The following is a 14,952-nucleotide window of genomic DNA, read 5'->3' as shown; positions in this document are numbered from 1 at the left end:
CTTAACATTTTTAATGTAGTTTTTGTTGTGTAAATCTATATAAGTGCCGTCACCCGTCAGCGGTGACATCTGATGGCATGAGGCCGACCCAGTCTGCATGTATTAGGGCTTTTTGTGTTTGTGCAGTGGAAACTACTTAAACAAATTCCAGTTGAAGGAATAAACCTGTAAAAGGAATACATTTTCCCTGTTCTGAAACAATAGCTCAGGGTTGAATGGATGCCCGTGAAAAGAATAAATCACAGAGAAGGATAAAGTTCTTTGCTTCCAAAAGGCAAGAGGACGGTAACGATGATTCTGACCTATAGAGGAACTAAATCTCTTGATTTATCAATGTAATGTGGAGACCAGTCTAGAACACACACCAGGAAGCCTTCTTGATATTTATCACTAAATGTAGTAGTGTCCAAAAAGAATTTTAAGGAACAAACCCAACATCAAGAACTCGATGATTTCATAGAAAAAGTTGAAGCCCCAGACTGGGCAGGAGCACCTCTTGACATTGTTTACATAACTCTTTAATATGTAGTCATTCTATCAGAGCTAGACACCAGTAACCCAAATACCCGGAGCTGTGATTAGAAGGAAAATCAGCCTCCATTAAAACACAGGGTTCAGGAGTTCCCGTCGTGGCTCAGTGGTTAACGAATCCGACTAGGAACCATGAGTTTGCGGGTTCGGTCCCTGGCCTCACTCAGTGGGTCAAGGATCTGGCATTGCTGTGATTTGTGGTGGAGGTTGCAGACTCGGCTTGGATCTGGTATGGCTGTGGCCGGCAGCAACAGCGCTGATTAGACCTCCATATGGCGTGGGTGCTGCCCTAAAAAAAAAATAATAATAACAACATACAGTGTTTACTTTGCAACTGACCTTTTGTGTTGTCTATGAGCAATAGTTCTGGAACTCTAGATCTCTTACTAGATAAGCCTTGGGTAAGATTTGCTCTGAATCTATGGTGAATTGGGGGCTTTAGAAATGTGTAGATCCTAAAGTCTTCAGCTCCTAACACTGGGGGGATCTATTCATATAAAAGTTCAGTGTCCACTATCATCTTAATTTGTAGCGGAACAATGGGAGTTTATTGAAAAGCATTTAGGACTTGAGAGGCCAACTCAAGTTTAACTTGAGAATTTAAAGCTGCCAACTTCTTCATCCATTAAAAAACACATTCCAAAGTACAGATAAAATGTTCACAACTGCCAGCTGCTGATATAGACACACAGGTGCATACTAAATACTTGTTGAACAAATATGTGAATATAAGGGAAAATAGAAAAAAATAGTATCAGATACATGCCCCTCCCCCACCCGCCAAAAGAATAGGGGCTATTTTCCCTGAAACCTTGGTTACTTTACTTAAATTTTTGAATAATACTTTATTTTCTGATTATGCAATATTTACTATATATTTTTTAGAAACAACAGGTAGGCTCAAAAGAAGAAGAAATGGAAAGGCTCTGAGGTGTGTGCTGCTTTACTGCTTTCCAGAAAGCTTCCACTTGCAGTAGTATAGGGTATAAAAATGCTTTCCCCCCACATTGACCAGTACTGGTTATCTTAATAAAAAAAATCTTATTTTTTGCACTGTGTATTACTTATATGCATTATCTTCAATTTTAGAAAATTGCTTTTCTTCTGATTGCTGTTTCCATTCAATTATATGAATGTGGTTGGTGTTTCAATAAATATTATCTGAATCCCTCTCTATTTGGAAAAATTCTGCAATGTTGTGAGCCTCGGTGGCAGCCTCTTCCCACTATAAAAACTGACAAGTTCCAAATCTGCCTTATTTTGAGAATACTGGCATATATAACCATCCTAACCATAGGATACCTCTGTTTCAGAGTTGTTGCTAGGTAATTTAAAAGAAGAATACTCAAGTACCTAAATTCTTGGCTCTAGAAAAGGGATTTTTTTTTTTCTTCTTCAAAAGGATGGCTTCCCTCTGGTAGCCACAGAGTGGAGGAGATTCCAAGTAAATGATGCTCAACTCCCAATGTTGTTGATTATCATACCGGCTGCACTTACTGCAGGTGTGAAACTGTATTAATGAACAAAGAGTGAAATCACAGAATGGAGGGTGGGGACATAGGGAAGGAGTTGAGTGAATCAGACTGTAACGAGCTTCCAAACTCAAGAGTCTCCTTTGTGGATTGAAGCAGCCTTCTTGCCCTCTTGAAAATCCTGGAATGACCTCCTTGCACACAGAATCCCATCCTGCTATGGACCATTCTGAATGTCATACCCCATCCCCAGACCTGTATCTAAAGACAGAGCCCAGCATGTCCTGTAATAACAATTACATACATGAACTGAAGATTGTGCTAATTTTAAAAACTGAATAATAGATGGATAAATGGATTCTGAAGGTATAAGAACAGGAAGAAGGAGTGTAATTTTAAATTTGACTGAATTAATTCATATATTTACCAAAGATATATTTATTATAGATTCTGGCTTAGATACAGTAGCTTAAATGCAACTGCTTCATGTCACACGAGGCATTCGCCTGCTCAGGAAATGTGAAAAATTGGAGTAGATTTATTATGTTTGCCTAACTTCAACTATGTTCTCCAAGATGATTCAGAATAGATTCCCTTTAGGCACTTGGAAGAGTGCCATAGAGGCCTAAGCCAAGAATGCTGGTGGAAGACACAGTAGGGTTTCATGAATTCAGTAAAATTACATGGGTCCCAGGATGGCAGAGCCTAAGTGTAGCAGCTCAAAACCATTAGAGACAAGGTGAATGTGGTTATCATAATATGCATTAGAGGAGTTCCCATTGTGGTGCGGTGGAAACGAATCAGACTAGTAATCATGAGGCTGTGGGTTCCATCTCTGGCCTCGCTCAGTGGGTTAAGGATCTGGCATTGCTGTGGCTGTGGTGTAGGCTGGCGGCTACCGCTCACATTCAACCCCTTGCCTGGGAATCACCATATGCCATGGGTGTGGTTCTAAGAAGCAAAAGCAAAAAAAAAAAAAAAAAAAAAGGCATCAGGACTAGTATAATAGTTGGACCAGATATAGTGTTTGGTGGTAACTAGAATTAAAATAAGTGGGTAGCCCAACTAGATTCTACTTGACATGAATAAGAAAAACTGCATATTTGATGAACCAAAGCCCCACAATAGTCTTGATCTCTTTTAAAGGTGCAAATCTGTAGAAGTTGACAGGTTCAGATTTTTTTTAATGAAAGGGAGACCAGATACTCTTGAGAGGGAGAAATCTACATTAACACCTTTATTAGCATATTTAAATCTTGTATCCTTTTCAAAGAGATCTGAGCCATTCACCCCAGGGGTAACTGGGCACTTGGGGAAAAAGAAATAACCCAGGTCGTTCATGCAGTAATTTGATGTTACCACTGAGCTAACACTAAGTCCTGGGGACCCAGAATGCAGCTGAGTTCTTTTGTGAGAATATGGGATTTAGGGAATACAGATAATAGAGGTTTGATCCAAATCCATCTCATAGTAATTAAGCCCAGTGGGACCCTAAATGGATCCCTCTTTTATTTCTTAAATTGATGAATTTATTGCTGAAATATATATCATTAGCAATAAGAGAACTCCATAGCGATTTCTGCTTTATCAGAAAGGACCAAACCAAGTGTGGAAAGTAACATAATGTCTTTTCTATCAAAGGAAATTTTGGTTACTCCATTTTGCTCCAGTTTCCACTGAAACTCTCTTTTGCCCCCCCACCTCTTTCCCTCTTCTCCCAGTAACAATTTGTTTCAAATTAGCCAACCAAGAAGAATGTGCACCCTGACCTGACCAATGAGAAGGGGACAGGTACATCATCTGCGTTAGGGATAAATAGGGCCATTTCTTTGCATGCACTTCTTGAGTACCTGCACCCTTCTGCAGAAGTAAAGAGCCTTGTCGAGATCTCCCCGTGTTCATGTGTCTCATTTTCTGACACTGACGATCAGAACCATGTTCTCAACATAAGTGAGTGGAAACCACTGGAATTTGTCTTACTACCAGTGACTAAATGAAAAGTAGTACCATATCTCTGGGGAAATAGAGATTTAAGTGTCTCATAAACCACTTTAAAGTGGCAGGGATTTGTCTTATCACTTCCTATCATAACTCTAGTATGAATAAGTCTTAGAGAATGCAGGTGGATTATCGTGATCATAAATTTAATAGATGGTAACTTCAACTAAGTCAAGTGTTCCAGACATGGTGTCTTTACTGAAGCAATGAATGTAGCTTTAGCTGTAGCTCTTCCAAATCTTTTTTTCTATCTCAGTATACAGTTGACCCTTGAACAACACACAAGTTAGGGGTGGTGGCCCTCTGCATAGTCAAAAATCTGTGTATAACTTTCTAGTTGGTCCCCCGTATCCCTGGTTGAGTATTTATAGATTCAAGTAACTGCAGATCATGCTATATTGTGTATACATTTATTGAAAAAAGTCCATTTATATGTGGACCTGCACAGTTCAAATCTCTGTTGGTCAAGTGTCAACTGTATCTAGATATCAACAGCATTTTTCTTACACTCGATATGGGTAGCAATACACTTTTTGCCATTTTGTCTCAGATTTTATGTATATTCTCTAAATTTAACCATAATTTAATCTCTGAGGAGCTTGAGTGTCATTCCAAAGGATATCAGGCTAGGTCATGAAATTAAGGGCTTCAACTGATACAATCCAGAGAACATTAAGTAGCAGACGTATGTGCATATGGGAAACTGGGAGCAAGATCCATGAAAATACAAAACCTGAGAGACACAGTGAAGTGTGTAAAGTGTCCAGTGGTTTGGAAAATTTCAGAATTTTTGTTCAAGTTTGAATCTTCTACCATTAAAAAAGAGACAGAGAACTTAGTGAGTCTCTTCATTTTGAAGGCAATATACCAGATTTAGCTCTGCTGCTTGAAGCCACTAACTAGGTGTAGCAGATGCTATCAGGACCTCACTTAATACTCCTCACCACTTCAAGAAAACTTAAAATGACCAGCACCTGCACTCTTTTTGCTGGGGAATTTCTCTGGCTGCAAGAGCAGACATTCTTGCCCATTACTCAAAGTGTCTTGATAAGCTGGGATGCTGTATGAAGACTGTATTAGGACTCATTAGAAGAAGCATAGCAACTCCCTGTGGTGTGAGATTAAAGCCAAGTTCTATTAGTCAAGTGACTAGCTGTTTCAAATGAGAAATAGCTCTCAATTTGCTTTAAGATCTTTGTAGAGACCAAGTGTGTTACCGTGGCATACCCGATAACTATTCAATCTGAGCTGCCCATGACATGTGTTAGGATTCACCTAGCCTTGTATTTAGGTATGCTGAACTGAAGTACATTTTCAAGTGTAGGGATTATATATGGGGCCTGAGGTAGGTTTTTCTAAGCTCATTTTAATGGTCTCTAAGGGAGGTCAGTTAAGGAGGAAAGAAAGATGGAGGTTTAATGGTAGTTCTGCATTATAAGTTAGTACTAAACTGGAGAGAACATTTTAGTTTTACAGTTATAATCAGGAGTAGCCTGGTCTCAACTCATGAGCTTCATTTGATCAAGGTTGATTTGACTACTGTCATTGCTGAAATCCCAGTCTTGTACCATATTCAAGGGAGATTAGCCAGACACCAAGTTATATTATGACTGTTATCATCACGGAGCAGGAGTAATTTTGAATTTGAACTTGATTTTGTTGCCTCCATGTATTAGTGACCCCAACCATCCTTTGAGTTAGTAAAAGTGTTATTTTCTGTCATGATGTCACATACCACATCATTCTTGAATATGAACTCACTTTACATCAAAAGAGTAAGGCGATAGATTTAGCACATGAGATTCATGTGATATCCCAGAAGTTGCAGTGTAGTTTGTGAAATAAAATTTTTAGCTTTCCAGCCCCTGGAGTTCAGGAAAGGATACAAAAGGAGGTAGGAATGGGTGCTAAAATCAACCATTTTCTGCAACTGAAACAGTCCCTCAGAATGGTAGAAGACCTATTGATGACTGTTGTGGCTTAGATCAGAGATTACTTTGTGAAGTTAAGGCTCTGGGATTCTTTGAACTAGTATGTATGCTTTGAAATTGTAATCAAATTGTGATTCTATGTCTGTCATACCAAGAATGTGTAAGTTTGGGGACCAATGAGAAGGAAAGGGGAATCACACCTCTCATAACTACAGCTGATGACCCATTCACAAAGTTATAATTTCTGTGTCACTCAAGATTCAGTGCAAGAAACAAAAAGCACTCCAGGCATTTTACACAGAAAGGGATTTAATACAGGTAACTAGGTACTTGTGAAATCATTGGAAGACTGGAGGAGTGAGAATTGTGTTGTTTCAGGAATAACTGAGTTTAAGAAAATCCCCTGTAGCTTCAGTTCTACAATCAGGTAGTTGACATGAAGCAATGGCTAGAATGGTGAATGCCTGCCAACCATATCTGGAACATGTCTCATCTCAGGATCCCTGAGATCTGCTGCTCTAGAAGGTTGGTATTCAAAGCAAGATGGCTTCCAACAAGGGGGCAGCTGTTGTTCCACTGAATTCAGCTGAGCCAACCCAACTAGTCATATCAAGCATCTTGTGGCATTTGCCAAATAGGTGAAAAAGGGATGCTTAGTTTTGGCATGAGAAATTGTTCCTGTCATAAGGTTACTGCTATATGATAGCAGCACGAAGGAGTATGGAACCTAGTCTTTGGGATACCTTCTTGTAACACTTCGGTGATAAAACAATGAAGGACTGCACTGCATCAATAGTTCAAATCTCTCAGGAATACAAGTTTAGATACTTACCTCTTGCTGGAAATGATGAAAATGCCAGCTAGTTGCTTTTCTTCCCTCACACCTACTTTGGTTCTCTTGGAGGCAGAGGGCAAGTGCAGAATGTCCTGGAGAAACAGCCAAGGCACATCTTCAAGATCATTTCCTTGCTGGGGGCAATGGCAGCAGATTGTGTTCCTGAGACAGCAGTGATGCTGTCATGTTCATCATGTTCATTGACAAGAAGACTGTTTTATCTGCCCATATTTTCTTTCTTTCTTTCTTTTTTTTTTTTTTTTTTTTTTTGTCTTTTTGCTATTTCTTTGGGCCGCTCCCACGGCATAAGGAGGTTCCCAGGCTAGGGGTCCAATTGGAGCTGTAGCCACCGGCCTATGCCAGAGACACAGCAACGCGGGATCCGAACTATGTCTGCAACCTACACCACAGCTCACGGCAACGCTGGATCGTTAACCCACTGAGCAAGGGCAGGGACCGAACCTGCAACCTCATGGTTCCTAGTCGGATTTTTTTAACCACTGCGCCACGACGGGAACTCCTGCCCAGATTTTCTTACCTGCTATGTTGTTCCATGTACATTTGTACATCTTAAGAAAAACTCTATTTCTCTACTTTCACCCTGTCATTTCTCTCTCTTTGGAAAAGAATGTTTTCTTGCTAGCTCCTAGGAATACATAAAATAATGGAGTTTTAGTAGGCAATTTTGAATGCAAGCTGATCTTTACTTTCCATTCAAGCTCTCCCATTATACATAGTTCAAATTTCTGAGGGTTATCTTGGGAACCAGAGTAGCAAGATGTACTTTTATATCAGATTGCTACTGGAAAGTTTAATAATACTAGTAAATAGGTACACCATGTGTGGTAGAAGGTATTTTGTTTTTCAATTAAATTATTTCATTAGTACAAAGGAATAACATACATAGAAAGTATAAATAATAATTAAAGAAATGCCTATATACTCATCACTCAACTGAAGCCTCTTGTGTAATTCTCCCAAATCCTGTTCTCTGTCTTCCCTCTAGCGGTATGCACAAAAAAATGACTGAAATTATATATAACAAAGTGTTAGCAGAAGTGGAAATCATGGGATTTTTTTTTTTTTAAAACAGCTTCACCTGAGATTATGGAAGTTCACAGGCTAGAGGTTGGATCAGAGCTGCAGCTGAGGCCTATGCCATAGCCATAGCAACACTAGATCTATGCCACAGCTTGTGGCAATGCTGGATCCTTAACCCACTGACTGAGGCCAGGGATTGATCCTACATTTTCACGGATGCTATGTTGGTTCTTAACCCACTGAGCCACAACAGGAACTCCCATGGGATGTTTTCACTTTCTTCATTTCTTGGTAGTTTGAATTTTTTAGGACCATGCTTTTTTTTCCATTTAGGAGAATAATACATTAAAAAAGAAAAAGAACAACCAATGAAGCAATTAAAATGCATTGTTGCAAAGAAATTAATGAATGATTGGAAAACATAAGTACATTAGACCTGCAATAGAGACACATGAAATTTCAGAAGCACATTAGCAACAATTATTTAGAGAATGATGAGTTTTTCTGATTTAATTGCAGAGATTTGTCATGATTAAAAGGGTGAATCCTGTAAAACCAGTGGTGTAGTTTCAAACCCAGCTCCAACAATTGCTAGCTGTATGGTCCTGAGTAACCAGTGTAAAACACTTTGCCTGAGTTTCCTCACCTATAGAATGTGGATATTTACAGAATCATTTTCATAAGCTGGTTATGAGGATTAAACGGACAATTCTTTTGCAATAGTGGTACGTAAATAGTGGAGTGTGTGTGTGTGTGTATATATATATATATATATATATATATATATGCATGTACAGGAAATAAAATCTAGGGAGATGTAACTCATCATAGCCAGCTGACATATTACAAAGCCATCACACTCCTCTATTCTCTTTTTTTACTCTTTTAAAAACTCTTATGATACAGAGAATTCTTCATGGTTTTCTGATTTTTTCATTGAGTTTTCAGTAGTTCCTATTCTGTACTTCACTGCCTTTACTAAAGGCGTCACTCATTGCATTAATCTCCTAAATTTTGAAGAATTCATTCTTGTTCTCAGATAGTTTTTTCTTCCCCTTCCCCACGTCTTCCTTTTTAAAAGTTCTATTCTTGTTTCAATGATGAAATAGCTTCTTTAATCCCATAGAGACTGCAAGTTAAATATTCTATATACTGTTTCCACTTTTCAGTTGATAACCTTCATGTGTTTGGTAGTTTTCCTTATTGCCTGATACTTAAAAATTATGATTAGTGTCTAGTGGATTCAAAAGTGATTATGCCTTAAGCTTACCTGAAGGCTTTATTAAAAACACAGACCCCTATGCCCTACCTCTGGAGATTCTGACTTGGAGGTTCTAAGAATTCTACTTTTCAGGAATACTACTTTTAAAAATAGGTGTCCAGTATTCTGACACCACCAGTCAATATAGTTCAGTATTTGGGAATGCCTCATCTGATTGTTCAGTATTTACTGCTAGTACAAGCTCATGTTGTTAGCATTTGTGTATTTTTCCTGCTCAGTTTTTTTTTTTGTTAGAGTTCTCTCCAAGCATAGCAGCTGGTACATTACTGGTAGGTCTTCCTTTCCCCAACCACAAATTATAACCAGGAGCTATAATGAAGCATTTATTTCCTCCGTGAATATAGAGGTTGAGTGTGATGGGCCTCTTTAATAGTATACCATATGCATTAAACACACACACATATATATGTATATAAAATATTTCAATTTAAATATTTTAGTTTATTTTGATTCCTTACTGTTTAATGAACTAACAGCTAAGGTTATTAATTTGCCTCTGGGCATAGCTTTAGGTACATCTTAAAATTGTTGTTTTGGTGGTGTTATTGTTGTTTACTAAATAATCTGTGAATGCTTTTAATTAGGAGCCCCTAAAAAGTGTTCAAGTTGTTGAAGGTTTTCGTTTTGTTTTATTTTGTTTTGTTTTGTTTATGCTTAGAGAGTGATTTCTCTGTAGACACATAATGGAGTGTGCTCCCTGTATAATTTTTACTATTGGGCATTTAGTATACTTCTTTCTAAGTAAACATATGGAAAATAATAGTCTATAGATATTAAAATGTTTGTTTTGTGTGAGGGTAATCAAATGTATTATTATTTCTATTTTGTAAGTTTGTCAAACTTATATGCTGATGTTTCTGGCATTTTTGTTATTTTTACTTTTAAAATTTTATTTTAGAAGAGTGTTATTCCATGCATAAAAATTAATGCTTATTACAGTTTCATTATATATATTTGCCTTTTATTAATATAATAATGCCCTCTTTGTTCATTTAATGCCTTGCCTTGATTTTTTATTTTACCGATACTAATATTGGAATATAGGAACTATCACTTTCTTTTGGCTTATGAGTCTTCTATACCCTTGTACATCCTTTTAATTTTTAACTTTCTGTGTCACTTTGTAAGTATTTAGGCAGTTAAAAAAATCTAACTGAAGAATTTTTATCCCTAATGGGAATAGCAACTCATTTACTGTAATGATAGGGTTGTTGGGTTTATATCATTCATATTGCTCTCAGAGCTTCCTCTTTAATAATGTATTTTTGCTATTTACTATCTTTTTGAACCATAAACTGTGTATTCTTTGCTTATATTTTTGTCATTGGTTTGGAAGTCATATATCCTCATTTTAATTCTGTAAATTGTGACCATGCTCTTTTAAAAGCAATTATTACTAAATATTTTTTTTTCTAATTTTCAAAGTAACGGAAATAATATATTAAACAAAACATTAATTGGCAGCACTCTGTGGTTGCTATTACTAATAGGTTAAGGAGCAGGAGAAAAGAAACTTGACTTTTCCAATTACTACAGGAGCCAGTGGGGAAAACAAGTTTTTCTGCAAACTTGTATGTAGAACTTATTAAACCATTTAGCATATAATTGATTTTTGTTTTTGCTTTTTTTTTTTTTTTTTTTTTTTAGGACCATACCCATGGCACATGGAGGTTCCCAGGCTAGGAGTCTAATTGGAGCAACAGCTGCTGGCCTATGCCATAGCCACAGCGACGTGGGATTGGAGCCGTGTCTGTGACCTACACCACAGCTCACAGCAACGCTGGATCCTTAACCTACTGAGCTCGAGGCCAGGGGTTGAACCTGCAACCTCAAGGTTCGTAGTCAGATTCATTTCCACTAAGCCACGATAAGAACTCCAATCTATCTTTTCAAAGACCATAATGTATCTCCTCCTAGATAGCCATCCCAGGTTTCTTTATTTGATCTAAATGAATGAAAATGTAACAGAGTTAAAAAAGATTCAAGGAAGAAAAATACAAATAATTAAAAGCAGTTGAGATGCTTCCATATAAAGACAAATGTAGAAATCATAGATGTATAGCTCTATTGATGGTTCTAAACTGAACCAAAGGAAGCTGCCTCAAAAATGTCTATTTTTGACCTAAAGAGTTTCTTTTCAAAATGTTAATGTACCAAAGAAAATCATTACATCTATATCCCTTTGACCCCTATACAATGGGATATGGAGATTATGACTCCTTTGACTAAAGTCATGAAGTTGAGTTGACATTATTTTTATCGTGTTTTTGCTTTGAACCAGGTCCTGGCTAAATACTCGACCAGTTCAGGTCGTCTCCAAATCTTTCACCCTTCTTTGGGTTGAATTTACTTCATGCAGTTTTGAGATGATGTACATTTTTCTTAAATGGTCAAAGCTCATAGTTCTTATTTAGCAGTGGTATGACGTAACATAAAATAAAGACATAGAACAAAAAGAGAAAAACATTTCAAGGAACTCACTGAAAAAGCAGGAGGAATGGATAACTGATGAGCCAGCAGTAGGACATTTGGCCAGTTTGGTATGGCTATTTGTGGGATCCTATAGGTGACAGTCATTTTTCTGGAATTTTCAATAAGCTAGATAAGATGGTTTGGATAAGCCAAAATGCTGAATATCAGAATATATGTACACTGCAGGGCCATAATTTACCATGATATTTTGCATGTAGGTGATGACCCAGTGAAAGGCCTAGCTTCTAAAATTTATTGGCATTTGGAACTATCAAAGGAATATTTTAAGGGTTTGTTTAAAAGGACATTTAGAGAGCATTATGCTTATGGCAAATGTTTGCTCAGTAGTACAATATCAGTAGCCATGGAGCAGTGTCACCAAGTAAATGGTTTGTATTGTCAAAGGAGTATTTAAAAAGTGCTTGTTGGAGTTCCTGTCATGGCGCAGTAGTTAACGAATCCGACTAGGAACCATGAGGTTGCGGGTTCGATTCCTGGCCTTGCTCAGTGGGTTGATGATGCAGTGTTGCCGTGAGCTGTGGTGTAGGTCATAGAGGCTGCTCAGATCCTGTGTTGCTGTGGCTCTGGTGTAGGCTGGTGGCTACAGCTCCGATTGGACCCCTAGCCTGGGAACTCCATATGCCACGGGAGCAGCCCTAGAAAAGGCAAAAAGACAAAAAAAAAAAAAAAAAGCTTGTTTCCCAACACCAGTAGTTGAGGATCATCTGGTGAGGGTGACTGTTCAAATTACATCTTACATCAGGAATTGCCTAGTCAAGGAATTCTGAATACTGTTTTGTTTGTTTTTTGTTTCTGTTTTTCTTTGTGTATGGGGGGGATTTTTTTTTTTTTTTTGCTGGGTGAGGGGGGGAGTCGTGCCTGTGGCAAGTAGAAGTTCCTAGCTCAGGGATTGAACCCACACTGCAGCGGTGACAATGCTGGATCCTTAATTCGCTGAGACACCAGGGAACTCCATGAATATTGTTAAATTCACTTGAAGGCAATTATGTGGAACATTTGTACATTAGTCATTGTGAAGAAAACCATTTACTAAGTCGGTTCCGCAACAGTTTTTCATATTTTAGAGAAAAACATGGAACTACTATGACCTCTTTGGAATGTAGCCCAGTGGAAGGAACGCAGACATGTGGAAGAGAGTAGAGTTTCAAGATATTTATGCTCCACTCACAAACAACACATTTTTCCAAGTTAAGAAGATGTGTGTCTGTGTATTTTTTGGCATCCTCAACATGTTTCTAGTAGCTGATGGGTTCCTTTTGCTTCAGTTCTGCATCAGGAGGGATGTAGCATGAAGATGGCATGGTGGGTCTCTGACACACATAGCAATTCTTGAGGGAGACAACCACACGCCATACAGCTTTGAAGGTCACGTCGTTTGCATTATGTCCATTCTCTCTTTTTTTTCTTGCCCAGTAGGCAACCTATTTATAAGGGCAAATAGGTTATGGGGTGACTTGCCATGGCGTTCACAGTGAATATCCCATGTTATATTCGGTCTTAAGTTAATCAAGAAAGCTGTTCCAACAGAGCTTCACAATACAGACATTATGTGGCCCGTGAGATTTTTTTAAAATTGATTTTTCTTGGGGCAATGATAGCAAAGGGTACCTGTTTCTGGAAGAAGTTGACAGACAAAGAGGGTTTTCAAACAACCCAATGAATGTGAGTTTGAATTAAATGAAAAGAGAGAAAAACCAAGATGACGGAGCGTTTTGCTTGTCTCAGAGCGTGCACGCTTCTTTCCGTTCCATTGTTTGTGACACAGCATGTGATGTCACGCAGTACCGGTCCCTGGTGGGGAACCTAAGTGTACCCAGCAATAACCATCGTGAGATGAACTTTGCCAACATTTTAAAGAGAAACACATGATTCCTGGATTGCTCCGGTATCTAATTAGATACTGAGTAGTGGGAGAATGTTGAAGACTAAGAGCCCGAAAAAAAAAATCTGGCATGTCTTTTGTTGAAATTCAATCCTCTCGTGTTCCCCCCTATGTTCTCTGCTACAGTCTGAAAACTTTTCAATCATTTTTTTTTTTTTTAAGGATGCAGTGAATTTTATCACAATTTTGTCAATCAAAACCACATGTGCTTTCTCCATTGATGACAGAGAATAACAAAATCATATTTGTTAAGACCAAAACTCAGGTAATAAATAACGGAGATGTAATGTGAAATCTAATGTTCTTTAAAAGAAACAATGAATGTTTCTGAAAAAATTTAATTTGGAGAGTAAAACGAACTTTTTGAAGAGAAAACCATATGAAAGTTGTTCTTGTGGCTCAATAACCATTTTTTCCCCTATCAGACCAATTCTCTTTTTCTGTCCTGAGGCCATAATAAGAACTCTCCTACAAATTGCCCAGCACTCTTGTGATGTGGGTTAAGGTCCCCAAGTGTGGGCTGTGGTCTGGACCATGTTTTAGAGCGAGGGTGGGCAGACTGGTCCACAGGCATATCTGGCCCAATGCCTGTTTTTGTAAATAAAGATTTATTGGATCACAGCCACGCCCAGGCACTGACACGTCCTCTATGGCTGCCTTCACGGGACAATGGTGGAGTTGAGGAGTTGCCTAAGAGACTGAGGAGCCCACGGAGCCTAAAATATTGTCTGACTGTTTTACAGAAATGGTTTGTTAGCCCCTCTTGCAGACAACCCAAAGTATTCAGACAAAATACTATCAAAATAACTGACTGCTGGGGAACAAGGATTAAGAAGGATTGTGGCAATTTAAGAAACATTTCCTTCTGATTCTTGGGCTGTGGCTTTGTTTTGTTTTGAGTGGTATAAGGAAGAAGAATCCTGTGTACGCTGCAGAGGTCATCAGCGGCCACTGAAAGACCTCCATTCTCTATTATGGAAATTTATTTACTCCTGGGTTTGGCTTTGGCAAGTAGCCAGAAGGTCTCCGTCTGCCCCCTTAGCCAGGAGGGCCTGGCTACAGCCTCAATGCACAGTAGCGGCTCTAGGACTGTGGAAGCTTCAGGTTCTTGCTTTGACATCACCACTGTGGAATGGTTTGTCCTAGCATTTGTATCCCAGGATAGCTGAGGACCAATCATAGCCTTTAGAAAGTGATGAATGTTCGGGTGTCATTTTGTCCGTTTTTATTTTTGGCTTCGGAACTCTTTTGATGCTAGGAATGCTATCAATTTTAATAAGATTTCACAAAGAGAACAAAAGAAGTGTAATCGTATCTTGAGCAAGATCTTTGATCACTTAATTGATGAATTAAAAACTCTCAAAGGCTGTGCACCAGGCGGAATGCTTCAGATTTACTGGTAATTTTAGGAGCACTTTGTTATTAGTTCCTTATTTCCAGCCGTCCTGCAAAAGGTATTTCAAAATGTATATTAAAGTCAAAGCCAA

General features: G+C 38.3%; 1 long non-coding RNA gene across 1 annotated transcript in view; it reads left to right on the top strand.

Moving 5' to 3' along the window:
- Positions 1 to 14,019, top strand: part of LOC146402227 (uncharacterized) — a 228,003-nt gene extending 213,984 nt beyond the window's left edge. The window contains exon 3 of the long non-coding RNA XR_014805573.1: positions 10,738 to 14,019. This is a non-coding gene — a long non-coding RNA (uncharacterized LOC146402227). The remainder of the gene's footprint in view (positions 1 to 10,737) is intronic.
- The last annotated feature ends 933 nt before the right edge of the window (positions 14,020 to 14,952 follow it).

Source organism: Sus scrofa, chromosome 6 (assembly GCF_054392235.1).
Source record: "Sus scrofa isolate SSC_HxYL_T2T_F1_AM1 chromosome 6, Sscrofa_HxYL_maternal_Yorkshire_Landrace_v2.0, whole genome shotgun sequence".
Taxonomy (NCBI): Eukaryota; Metazoa; Chordata; class Mammalia; order Artiodactyla; family Suidae; genus Sus; species Sus scrofa.
The sequence above is the reverse complement of the archived record's forward strand: the minus strand, read 5'-3'. Positions and strand labels throughout refer to the sequence as shown.